This window comes from Puntigrus tetrazona, chromosome 16, assembly GCF_018831695.1.
Source record: "Puntigrus tetrazona isolate hp1 chromosome 16, ASM1883169v1, whole genome shotgun sequence".
NCBI classification, from domain to species: Eukaryota; Metazoa; Chordata; class Actinopteri; order Cypriniformes; family Cyprinidae; genus Puntigrus; species Puntigrus tetrazona.
The window spans coordinates 8,376,011-8,389,736 of NC_056714.1; the positions used below are offsets into that span (position 1 = coordinate 8,376,011).

Consider the following 13,726-nt stretch of genomic DNA (forward strand, 5'->3'; position numbering starts at 1 on the left):
ATAATAATTAACGCTATCCTATTAAGCATCCAGGCTACCAGTGGAATGGTAGGAAAGCAGTGTGACAGAGGGTATTTTGTCCATGTAAGGTCCATCTGAAAATGTGTAGAAAGACACCAAAAGACTTGGAAAATAGCAAGAATACCGCCATATGTAAAAAGCTGTTTTTATACAAAGTGACTTTGAATTGACCTTCATAATGACCGACATCCATCACCACCAAATAGCAAGATGCCAAGCTGCCAACCAGTGAAAGTGATAAAGAAAAGATGTATTGATACATTAGGAAACACCGGCTTTCTTTTTTAAAAAAACATTTTCTAATCATTAAAATAACCAAACAGCAGCAAATTTGAGTCTTTAAAACATTTAGCGAATAGAGGTACGAGCTCTAGAATGCGTCAACGTCACGGAAAAGGTGCTCTCAAAACGGGTGTGGCCCCGCCTCTACAAGTGACGTAGGTGGTAATTCCCCCGCTGATTGGTTGAGGGCACTTTCAGTTGCGTCCGTGAACCGCTCGCAGAGCCCACGCGCCCAACAGCTCCGTTTATTTGCACAGCGAGCGCGAGGGCAGAGCATCTTCACGACGCGTTTTCGACTCCGCACCGATTACTTCATTTAATCATTTTACATCTACATGTCGAATAACAGCTTTTTGTTACAATCTAGTTTTGTTGCTTCGAGGTCTGTTACGCGAATACCTGACGTAAACTTCACAAGAGCAGACGGCCTCATAAATCTTTTTGCTTGTTGTTATTATTATTGCTATTATTTGGTTACTACGACGTGCTGTTTACAGGATGCCGCACGGATACATTTCGTAGTTGTGAATTTCGCAGTTTTCTCATCCTCCGGAAGTGGCGGTCAGTTCGGTGTACCACCAGTAACTTCAGTTTAAAAGGTAAGTCAAAAACTTCCCCGATTTGGCGAACTGTCATTGTTTTTTTTATTGTGTTTTCGAACAATTTTATTAGTCCTGCATGCCGTGCAATCCGGAAACATGTCCGTGCATGATTTGCAAGTAATGTAATTACCAAGTCGGTACAGTGTAAAAGCGCTATAATAATCTGCTGCGTTTAGGAAACTATTTAATTCCGGGCGTGGAAGACAGGAATCCATGTAGGCTAGCTAGTTAGAACAAAACATTCAATTTTTGATAAGATAAAACTCCTTTAATAGTGTATTAGTTAGAGAATTGCGTAATGGGTGCACAGGCTATGTATTTTGAAGGTTGGTTGTCATTTATAAACAATAGTTACCCAATTCATGGCATAATATTTGCTTAATTGCACAAAGCGTCTTTATTTAGTAGACATGTCTAAGTTATTCTGCCATTTAAATGTTAGATACTGGCACGCGGGTGTCAGTATTAGAGTCTTTCTGTATTGATGACTTAATCTCTTTAGATGCAAATAGCTCATTAAAGTTGTAGTAGGAAATTTAGTGCTTGAACTTCAACATGTATTAAATGACAGGCACTCTAAATGCGCAACTTTCAACCTCAACCAGTAAAATGGCTTAGAAGTGAAGATGATGGAGGTGATGATGGTTCGATTAGAAAATGAATGTGAAAGTATGTGAGAGGCGGTGGTGTGTGAACTACTGGTTATTGGGCTCTGAACACCATCTGAATGTGACAAGAAGCACTGTATCCATTAGAAATACACTCTTTTGTCGTTTCCCTGTCACCATGGTAACAGATTGTGAAATGTGTTTTTCTATGTATGTACTAGTCCCAACCAGAACTGTGTGCCAGTGAAGTAATTTTTTTTTTTTATTCTTGCTACCACATGATTTAAAGAGACAACGGGCTGCTTCGGCGGCCAATTTGTGAATATTTTCACAGCAAGATAAATTGGGGGTGGACTGACTTTTATCTCCCTTTACAGCCATTGAGCGTAGAAGGTACGAGGCGGATGCTCTCTCTTTCTCTCTCCCTCTCTCCTTATCTGTCACTTTCTATAAACAGTACTCCAAGAAACGCAGACCTCCAGACTTCAGTATTTTGCGGTTTTGGAAACCAAACACAACATCTGCACAAGACCTCTGCAGATATTTCTAAAAAGGTCATTTCACACGGCATTTAATCCTGACCTGCCTCATGATCAGTGCCAACATGTCGTAGCATGCAACCGAATGTGTTATTTAGCATTTTAAAAATGTAGAATTATAGGCATTAAAGCAGTTTTATATGCACATGAGTTGATTGACATAACAGATATAATCCATGATTATATGTGTGCATTAATAAACAAAAATCATTAAAAAAATTAATCAAAGATAGCGCTAAATTCAGTGATGTGGAAATAAATTAAACCATATATTGGCATTTTTTGTCTCTTTATGCATCTTCTTCAATACAGTGATATTTTACATTATCTTTATTTATAAGGTCTTCTATCTAATAGGCTTTTGCAATTTATTCAAATTTAAATTAAAACATTGCTGTAATTTTAATCCTAGTTTTAAGCCATAATTATGGTCTAAAATTCAAAATATTTTTATTTCATCAACAGCCCATATAATTTATACTTCATACTTTTTTTATTTTAAATAATATTTATTTACATCTGTTTTGTCATTAATAGTGGTTGAACGGATCATATTTGTTCAGTGATCTGTAACGGACAAAGCTCCGCGGTTTGGCACACGTGATCCACGGATTAATTGCAAAATGTATCCATTATAGAGTGAAAGTTTATCATTTATACGCGTTTGCACAAACAATGTTAAACCTGCAACCCACTTGCCAAAGCTGTGCCATTAAATAAGGTTTTATTCACAAATTTATGGCTTAGGAAATCTGCTCACATAGCTGCATGCTTTAGAGTCCTATCTCAGTTGCAAGGGGATAAGAACCTCTGTGTCCATTGTCCTTTCTCATAAAAATAACCTAAAAGAAAGTTCCATATCATCCATTCAGCTTTCTATTTTTGTGCTTGGTATGTCCCGGTCTGGAAAAACCTAAAGGATGCATTAGAGCCTGTAATTTCCTTTCCATCAATATTGTATTATGGTACCATTATGGTGCACTTTCCATTTCTTCAACTCTTGTGTGCTTCCCCCCGTTCCCCACTGCGCAGTCCAGCTCTCAGGTTAGTTGCCGCTAGATATACAATCTACAAATATAACTAAGCTTAACTGTGGGAACAGGACTGGAAAAGAATTCAAGAGGTTTCACCTATCACCTATTGCAGCTGCAGCTGTGCAGGTAATCTTGCACAGTATGGGGCTGCGCATAACTGTGTCCTTTTACAAGACAACACACACCTTTATTTTCCCACCGGAGCTCAGGACCGCTTTACGAAACCACACGCGCTGTTGCCATAGTCACAGTGTGAGGTGAAATAAGCAGAGTTTGATAAGAGACATCAGAAGGCTGTTAGTGGTCTGATTCTGTGATTCTTTCATTCTTTTCTTGTGGGAACTTCAGCTGTAGGAAATGTTTTGTGGATAGTGCGAGTTTGTATAGGGCTTTGAGAGCAGATGCTGTGTTTGCGCAGTGGCAGGTGTTGCCTCCGTCTGCCTTCTTCATTCATTAAAGATGTGATTTCTAAACCTAAACAGGTGGGTGAGGTTACAGCTACAGTAGATGGAAAGACACCATTCTGTCTCAGACTTGTCTGGTTTTCTGCCATTCGTACATTGATTATAAAGTGCTCCGATTATAAGTTATAAAAGGTTCATATTTTGGTTTTTGGAGTCCCAAACAACAGGTTGACATGCATGCAAGGTCAAAAACACCTTCATTTATTTATAATATGCATTTATTTTTACCTTATTTGCTCAGTGACTCCCAAACACTAAACAAATCATTTTTTCTTTTTTTTTGGAGTTTAGCTCCAACCCTGATAAAACCCACCTACCTGTGATTTTCTAATGATCCTTAAGACACTGATTAGCATGCTCAGGTGTGTTTGATTAGCGTTAAAACAAAACAGGAAAACGGATCTTGAGGTCCAGTTTAGATTTGAGGATAGGCTTGCTAGGCTTGCTGTAATAGTTAGTGATGGCGGTGATATCTTTTATACTCACGGCTTTCTTCATTGGTTGTCAACATTTGTAAATGTATCGAATAAAAGCATTGCTGTCGTTTGTCATCTTTCTGCCGCCGGCGTAAGTGCAACCAGGAAAATGGCCAAAGGGAAAATTGGTTTTAGGAACCACCCTGCTAGCTAGTTCCTAGAACTGAGTTTCTAGAACTACGCGGCGCGAAAGCCACTTAAGTTTGTTCGCGCATGACACTGAAGCACATTTTAGCTTCCTCAAGGACCAGTGTGTTTGATCACAGCCTTTAACTGTATTTGATATGCTTTTTGGAAAAATAAACTAAATTAACGAATTTCAATTAAAACGAAATTAAATCTGTTCACCATATATCCTAAAATAATGGGTTTGTAATGTGAGGATTGGAAATAATAACAATTAGAAATTTTGTGTTATATATCCCAAATAGAGACCAGAATTGTTATATTCCTAGTTAGTAGTAACCAACCAGTTACATCGGTAACGTCAATCATACTGTGTTTTCAGTTCAAAACATTTTAAATAACGCAGTCATGACTGATGCCTGAGTCATGACATTACTAAAGTTTTTCACGTATTTTATAATCTTGTAAGAATTCTGCAATATGCATGCTGTGTAACCACCATCAATATTCTATCTTTTTCTCGTGAAGCTTTACAGATAAGCAATTGTACCTTTTTGAGAATATGAACCTCCAGTCATATCAGTAGCCTAATAAAAGCTGTTTTTTTTTTACATGGAGTGGGTTGCCTCACAGAGACAAGGAGCACTTGTGGTCCTGCATTGAGATCACATAACTTGCCGAATATTTACTTTACCTCAGTAACTCTGCACACTTTTACACTTTCAAATTAACAACCTCGGCAAATAGCACATTTCTACAAAGTCAAAAGATGTCGTTTATGTGTGGTGCTGCATCTTTAAACAAAATGGTAAAGTGCACCTTTAAGTGCTTTTCATTTTTTTATTTTGAAGCTCATTTGAAACTATTTAAAAACCTGGCAGTCACAGAGAGGGCAAATGTTTCTTGCTGGACAGGTTTTCTGGTCTAATAAGTCTTGTGTGCGTAGAATGCGTAAAAGGTCAGAAAATCAAAAGACTCGAGCCAGTTTGCAGAGACGCATGAGTTGTCAAGCTCAGAGGTCTTCACTAATTGGCTCTTGAGCTTTATTAATATTAAAGATTACAAAGAGTTTCAACATGTTCCTTCAGTGTTTAGACCGCAGACATCTTGACCCTTTAACGTCTGAGGTCTAAAGAAATGATTTGCCTTAAATAGAAGTGGATCAAAACTCATCTGCACCCACAGCCTGTGGAATGGGGCCTCTGGTGGAGAGATAAGGGTTACAGTCCCTGTGTGATCTGAAAAGCCTCATTAAACACATCCTGCTGAAGATACAAGGCTATTTTTCTCCAGAACACTGCAGTCTAAAGTGGAGCTTTATTCAGTTTGAGCTGCGATCGGGTGTTTTCAAATGGACTCTGATTGAAAAGATGTATTGCTTTTGCCTTTCTCTGCTTCTCGGAGCTTCCCTGGATGCACTGGAGTTTGTGAGTGCAATAAGAGTGTAATTTAATATTCTGTCATCACGAGCGCTTCAGATCACTACATGTTATGGCATGTCGCTTTTACAGAGTTTAGAGCACTAGTGTTAGCCTTTTATTTCCAGAGGGTGTATGGGAGCGTAGGATAAAGCTCTTATCTGTGCTTCATTAATGGCTAATTCACTCTGTGCCCATCGTGAGTTATCGTACATTAGACACGATTTTTCAGGGAGGTAACATTTTTTTCCAACGCACCACTGAAACGTGAGCCCATTTTGCCTTTGTTTTATAGCATCTTTCCATTTCAGCAACAAAATGGAAACCTTTTAGTGGTGTTCTCACTACATGCACTTTATTTGTGTGAAAGAATCAGACATAAGCCTCGCTAAACAAAGACGCCTACACAGAAAATAAATAGCTAAAGTTTGGCTCGCTGTCACTGCTTTGCTCATGAGGAAATGTGTTATCACATTGTGGTAATTAGCCGCCCTACATCGCATAAATGAGTTCAACCTTTGCTGTCCAGATTCACCTCTCATGCATTTTCTAAATAAATATCATTAAAAGAAGTGCTGTTTTGTTGATGTTCGTATGATGCGGGTTACTAATTGAAGAATCGAGTAAAATCAACAGATACACTAATCACTTTTTTATTTTTTATTTTCCACTCTATAGCTGCATTCATTTTTAGGCAGATAGTAAAATCTTAACATAAAATGGTTGTAGACGTGAAGTGTTATGAAGAACGGCACTGAAACAAAAAAATGTTTGTCATTTTAATAATAAATAAAAAGTGGGACTGAGACTTGGTACAGGCCATTGGATGTTGATGCAAGAAGATTGTCGATTGTAAGGAAGGGACAGAGTTTAAGTGGACTGAATTATTAAAGAAGTCCAGTATAAAATTATGGACAAGTCTGTTTATTCACTAGAAGGTCTAGTCGCAACATTTTAATGTAGTTAAGATGTACAAAAATAAAATGCATGAATCATTCACATCAAGTTTAGCAACCTGCTGTTTAGAAGATACTGACTTCATTAGGCTACTCATTTTTACATTTTATATCATTTAATTTTAGGAGAAAAAATATGACCTGTTGCTCCAGTGATACTTAAGTCATGCAAGAAACATAAAAAGAAGGAAAGAAAAATAGGGGCATTATTTGTATTGTATTGTATGAAAAGCATAAAGGTTTTATGCTATGCTGTTAATAAACTAATGTTCCGTTTCATCTCATCAGTCATTTGAGGCAGTTGTCTACAGTATCGATTTAATATCACTACCAAAGTACAAGACCTTTGTATTGTACCAAAGCCAAAATGCTGGTATCGATCGGACCTCTAACATGCAGTAATATTCAGAGAATTTGTCTTAAAAATAGCTTGAGTACGAGTATAAAGTCAAGGTTGTGCAGTCTGTTGTTGCCATTGTATTTCCACAAGGCAGTAGTTTTATTAGGTCAGGCCCTCAGTCTCAGAGCTGACACAAGAAGTCTTCTGTGTGAGCAGAATTTTCCTGCTGGGCCTCTGAGGGTCCAGTGGGACTCAACTGCCCTGTTTGCGTTCTTGCCAGAAGAAAGATTTCTGCTGCTCTTACACAGTCCTGCTCTCTCTGAATCCAGCATGACATCTCTAAAATATTCTCTTCCAGTAGCCATTCACTTTGTCTGACCTTATAAATCAAAGAAGTTGACAAGAAATCTCGAGCAAACATCCGTTTGTTCTCTGTCGAAGATGGTTTTCCCCGTCTCGGATACTGTTGTCTTTTCCCTCAGCGCTAATGAGTCAGTGTTTGGCACCGTCATGTCAGATGAAAAAAAAGGGAGGGCATGTGGTTTTCAAACAGTCTGAATTCATGTTGAGAGATTTACAAAGAAGGGAGGGACCTAGAGTGGATGGGGGTCGGAAGCGGTTAAAGCACAGGAAGCAGTGCTTGTTGCGTTCAGAAAACATTCAATCGGAAAACTGTCACAATGCTAGACTACATGGAGCGCATTAACAAGGAATCCTCCCACGATTTGTCAGAACCATTAACTCTTCCATCTCGGCAAGTGCTGCACAGAAAATGTCAAATTTGAAGGTCAAGTATGTAAAGTATTTGAGTGATATCATATTTTCCAAAGCATTTCTTTTTCCCCCCCGTCGTCTCATCTGACGTCAATGGATATTCAAACTGATTTTCACCAAAATGAAACCTACCATGTCTATCGCACACCATCTGAAAAACTAGGAGTTATCTTCACAGTTCACTAAAGAGTTATTTTTTCGAAATTCTGCACTGAGCGCCAAGACTAATGGTGGTACATTTGTAAATGTGAGCGCGCTCGGTTTGGCTGGCGCTGGCTCTTGGAGGCAGAAGAACCATGGTTTGGCAGGTGCTCAGATGGAGCTCTACAGCATCTCATGAGGAAAAGAGCACATCTGTGCAGTCTCATGCTGGAGGGACAAATCAGGCTCGAGTGCACTTCAGTGTCGCACTTTGAGCGTAGACAGCTTTGTTGATTCTAATGGCTGCAGTTTCACGATGCTCTGTTTATGTCCAGTGTATGCAGTTTGCTCATAATTGCTGAGCAACACAAACTGCTTTAAGGCATTAATGTCTAGATTAAAATCCTGTCAAAATGTATCAAAAATGTTTAGCCCTTTTTTTACATTTCAACTAGGTGTTTTATTTGTAGGGTTGTGCAAATTGCAATATTTTTACTCATGAGTCATGCTGTTTTGATACTTAATGACTGTACGTTGATTTATTTATTTGTGCATTCAGGTTACATTAATCAAATAATTGCATTCATAAATAATCAACAAGCATTTAACTCTGAGACTTAAAAAAACACTTCCATGCCTCTGAATGTGGAGTGTTCATAATATTTCACGCACTTCAATCACAATCCATTTTTTGATATAATGATTCATGGTGTTGCAATGTGCAGTTAAGGTTTCTCAAAAAGCATTGTGTGTGGATCAAATAAAGAATTAACAGATAAGTAACAGACTACTAATTACCTGATTTTTTGAAATTAATTTAAAATGATCTTGACTTTTTATTTAACGCGTTTAATTAAATAAACTTTGCCTAAATGTAAACAGTATAATAATAATACTGTATTTAATTGTTAACAGAGGTGGACAGAGGTGAAGTACATTTACTTGAGTATTGTACTTAAGTACACTTTTTGAGTATCTGTACTTTTTGTATCTGTAGTTTTGATTTGAAACACTACATTTCTACCAAGATCCTCAAAGTAGAAATTTGTTTCTGTGTAGCAGCTTTGAAGACAGTCGGTGATTTTTTTTCTTCTGTAAATGCGATTGGTGTTTTTACAGATGATAGACAGCCTATCAGTAATCGCTCTTGAATGGTCATGTGAGCTTCATTCACAATCAATTCACAAAGACTGTTCAAGCCTCCCATCAAAGACAGCTGATAACAAAATGGAAGGAGACGTCTTCTCTGTGCACTTTGCACATCCATGGCCATACTCAGAATATAGTATGAACATATTCAGTAGACTAGTGTATTTAGTAGGTTGCTTCAAAGGCATAAGGCCCTAACTATAATGAAACTATGCATTGACCAGAAATGTATTCATGGAGTAATATTTGACCAGTAGTATCAATACTTTCACTCAAGTAATGGATTTGTGTTCTTTGTACACCTCTGATTTTATATAATACGTTTGTTTATTATAAATAATAAATAATCTTATATTAGGTTTGGTTTAGTCTGTGTCCAGCCTTTCATTAGGAAAGTATTTACAGCAATTCACTGGATTATCAGAAATATGAATTGAAACGTTGAAAAGTTATGAATGCTTGTATTTACCTTAAAATAACAGTACTGTCATATTGCTATAAAATTCTTATACCATATAACAATTTTTAGGTTATACTACAAACCATACACTATTTGAGTATGTATACTTGACTAAAACCCCACACAGCATGTTTGCTCTTCTTGAAGTGTTTGTAAATCAACTAGTGTGTCTAAAATAGGACAGGTTAACGTTCTGCTCAAGTAGACAGATGGAGCAGACCAACAGGACACCACACTGATTTCAGTAGAGCTGCTGAGAGACATGCTGAGCAATTTATCATAATGATAAATCAGCCAGAAGTAGAGCCTGTTCTCCAGCTCTAGTTGAGTGTGTACTTATGCTTAAATAGTGGTTTACAATGCAATAATGAAATGCATTATTGTAAAAATGTAACTTTTATAAGAATTAACAGCAAATGATTGCTTATTGTTAGTAACACCAGTTTAACCGGCAAAGTCTGAAACTATAAGCAGAAATGTTACAATGTCTTATTGTCGTCATTACAAATTGAATTCCCGGCAGAACAATTTGAGTGAAATATTAAATCAGTCAAGAAAGTCTATGGCAGCAACGCTCGAGCTGCATAAATTTTACTGCATTAATTTTGTGTAGAATGTGATGATCATGTTCTCCAGGGTGACTTAGATTGATCCAAAGAGCATTTTGTGGTCTAGTTAAATTCTCAGACGCCATTGTATTGAACAAAAAAAATTTACATTTACTGTAATTCTAAAATGTCATTTACGGTGTGAACTTGTATCTGTAAAGAATGCTACCTCATTCAGTTCTAATGACAGCTGCTTGCTTAGTTTTACGTTGTCTTAGCCTTCAAACTCAAGAATGCATCAGCACAAAAGCACACGTTTTTTTGTCTATTGTAAACATTTGCATTTTACCTGCATATTTGAATTTAAATGTAAATGCAGACGGAGATACAGAGTAGAGTTTGTTATAGCTCAGATCAATACACCAGCTAAATATTTTAAGTTGGACAGTAACCTGGGGCAGACATCTTATGCTGCAAGAGTGAAAGTTAATGAAGGCAGATGTCCAACTGAGATTAAACATCCTCTGAGAAACTAACTTAACAACTCCACTTCTGATAGCTACTTTGAAATGAAGCCTCTAGCTCAGTATCACAGAACAGCCCTAATGAGAGATGTTACTGATATTGTTATTAGAGTTATAACAGATCCTAGTAAGGTGATTATCTGTACTGAAGAAGCTAGAAAATTGGTGAACATCATTGGGATCATTGTTCTTTATTTCAACTGCAAAGATGAAAATGTCAACATCAACAAGTGTTTTGGGGCAATTTTATCTTCTATTACATACTGTATCTTGTATTTTTTTTAGGTAAGAAAGAGGACACTTTGTAGTTACTAAGCACACAATGACCTTGGTAGCATTGTTCTTGTTTTAACTGCAAAAATGAAAATCCCAGCAAGTTGTGTGCTGGGATTTTCCACTTTGTGGTTAAAAAAAGAACAATGTCACCAATAATGTGGGTGTTTTGGTTTATTTTAACTGCTCAAATGAATAGTTTTGTACTTTTCATTCATACCAGCTTAATAATACTATCTTTGATTCAGACAGACTTTCTCAGGTTGTCCAAATGAAGACCAATAACAGCCATGGCAAGAGCAGCTTGTTGTTCCAAATCTGTGATTTCTAGAATATTGCATATTTACAATGTCACCAAGTCATTCAGGTCCCTCAAAAAGGCTGGTCCTACACGAAAGACAAATATACAAGAGGGCAGATAATCTCAATGGGCAATGGAGCTGGAACTGCTCACCAATTCAGCGCTGAACAAGGAAAGAATCTGTCTCGGCATACAGTGTTTCACCGTTTTAAATTAGTTGGACAGAAAGCACTTTGCACTGACCAAACCTCTCATCAGATCAAAAGGCTAGACTGAACTTAGCTGAGGAGCATGTTGTGTCCAGAATCAGTCCAAAGTTTGCTTCAGTGATGAAAACAAGTTTAATTTATTTGTGTTGGATTTGTGTCCATCACTTTGTTTGTCGTCAAACTGGGGAAAGACTGAAGCACAAGTGAGTAAAGATTTCAGTGAAAAGTGTAGGAAGTGTTATGGTTTGAGATGAATGCAAATTTATCAGCATTCACCCTATGCTTTTAGTGCAGGGTGTGAAATATCGCTTTAAGCCACACGATTACTGTCTTTTAATGCTTGATCATTGAGTTCTACAAGTACAATTGTGATAACGACCGAATTTCACCCCTTAGTCTAGATCTGTTGGTGTGAAGAACGCTGTTAAGACAGAGATAAACATCACACCTATAACACACTTTCAAAGGAGAAGCTCCCATGTTTCTTGCACAACACTATGAGTCATTCGTGCCTCTGAGACCTCAGGCCTCACACAAGTATCAATAAAACCTCTATCAGCCGCTCATGCCAAGCAATTCATTTCAAATCAAGAGAAATGCATTTACCATGAAGCACTTTGTTTTCGAGTGTCTTCAGGATCTGCTGCATAATTCAGGCCCACCGGCTGATCAGTTGAGGCTTTGCCCACGGGCTGCTAAGCGGAGGTGGCACAGTGTGCATAAGCCTCTTTGGGCAGGGCTTTCTCAATGGAGTAAGTAGGGATTTCCTGACTTAATCTATTGGAAACACATTAAAACACAATGAGCTATATGGATTTGTCTTTACGGCAGTATTTTGGTTTTGTAGCTTAAAGGGGATCACCCCTTTAAGAATATGGGCCTAACAACAATATTTTTTAAACATATTTTGTGTGTTTTAAATTTGTAAAAATGCTAATTTATTTAAAAAACACAGTTTGTTATTTATTAGGACTAAAATCTGAAACGCTTTGGATTTAAAAGACATTTATGTTTAGTTATATATTATCAATTATTCAGATGAGAATAAAGATTGAATTAAATTCAACTGGATAATTACCCTAACTTTGCAACATCAATGCTATTAAACTGAACCGAAACAACACTGAATTTATATTGAGTTTAATAAATTTCTGAATTTCTTTGAAAAATACAGTTTTAATGGGATATTTGAAAAATTTGATGTTTATCTGCTAACCCCCAGGGCATCCAAGATGTAGGTGACTTTGTTTCTTCAGTAGAACACAAAGATTTTTAACTCAAACTGTTGCAGTCTGTCAGTCATGTAATGAAAGTCAATGGCTACCAAATGTTACTATGGCTTTTGACAAAACATTGAGCTGTTAAGACATGAAACGATCAGTCTTAAAAGTCACTAATGAGGCATCTATGCATAGCATCTATCTGTTTATATATATATATATATATATATATATATATATATATATATATATATATATATATATACCTAATATGTTTTGCTGAGCTGTGATAGAAGAAATAGTGCTTTACATTTTGGGCATTTCCATATACCCTCTTTTTTCTCAGTTTTTCATACTCTTTCTCTTTGCGTGTTCTTCTCTCGCTCTGCATTTTTGGTGTGTCTCTGTCGATTTTCCTCTATGTCTGTGCTCATTCACCCAGATACCCCTACTATTATAGTGTAACGCTGTGCAGTCATATATGTTTCATCTGCTCTCAAAATAAAACCATGTCTGGTTTCAAAACAAGGTCTTGTTCAAGCCATCCTGTGTAATATTATTTGAAGTGTAGCACCAGAGGCCAGACTTCAGACTGACATCTATTGTAAACTGGAACTGTAATGCTACAGGCACTAGACCAATGACGTTTAGTTCACTAAATGTGAAATGTGGTCAGCACATCCTTAGCTTCATGTTGTTAAATCGTTCAACGTATGAGTTTTTGTTTGTTATTTGTTTTTTTTTTCATTAATAATTCTCATGGCTTGTAATTCTTGTGGCTTCTCATGACTCGAGTCCTTATGATAGTTCTGTATGCAGAACAAGACTGAAATTTAACCTGTTATTCACTGCTAATGTTCCCTTCTGGTAAAGCTCTCAAATATCATCAATGTGTTTAAAACATGCAGAAGATATTTGAGAGCTACAGAAAGGGGAAGATTATTACTGTGATCAGTTGACATGGATGGAATAACTACAAGAAGTCCCAAAATAAAAATGAGAAGTATTTTGGGTATTATTTCATGCCAAAAATCTAAATTAACAAAAGAAGAAATGTTATTTTGGCATGACTAAACTAAAAAGTCTCCTTACATTTTGATGTGACATAATAAATTAATTTATAATGTTTGTTACTGTGATGCTGTTACTGTTATGTTTTGATTGAATCTTGTTAAATAATTGTTTCTGTATTACAGTGATTATTTTCAAGGCAGTTCAGCAAATACTGAAACATACAGACTCGCTATAAAGCGTATACTTT

General features: G+C 36.9%; 1 protein-coding gene across 1 annotated transcript in view; it reads left to right on the forward strand.

Annotated features, from left to right (window-relative positions):
- Positions 1–513: 513 nt before the first annotated feature.
- Positions 514–13,726, forward strand: part of osbpl3b (oxysterol binding protein-like 3b) — a 49,234-nt gene continuing 36,021 nt past the window's right edge. Inside the window, exon 1 of the mRNA XM_043261730.1 lies at positions 514–902. The gene's annotated coding sequence lies outside the window, so the exon portion shown is untranslated. The remainder of the gene's footprint in view (positions 903–13,726) is intronic.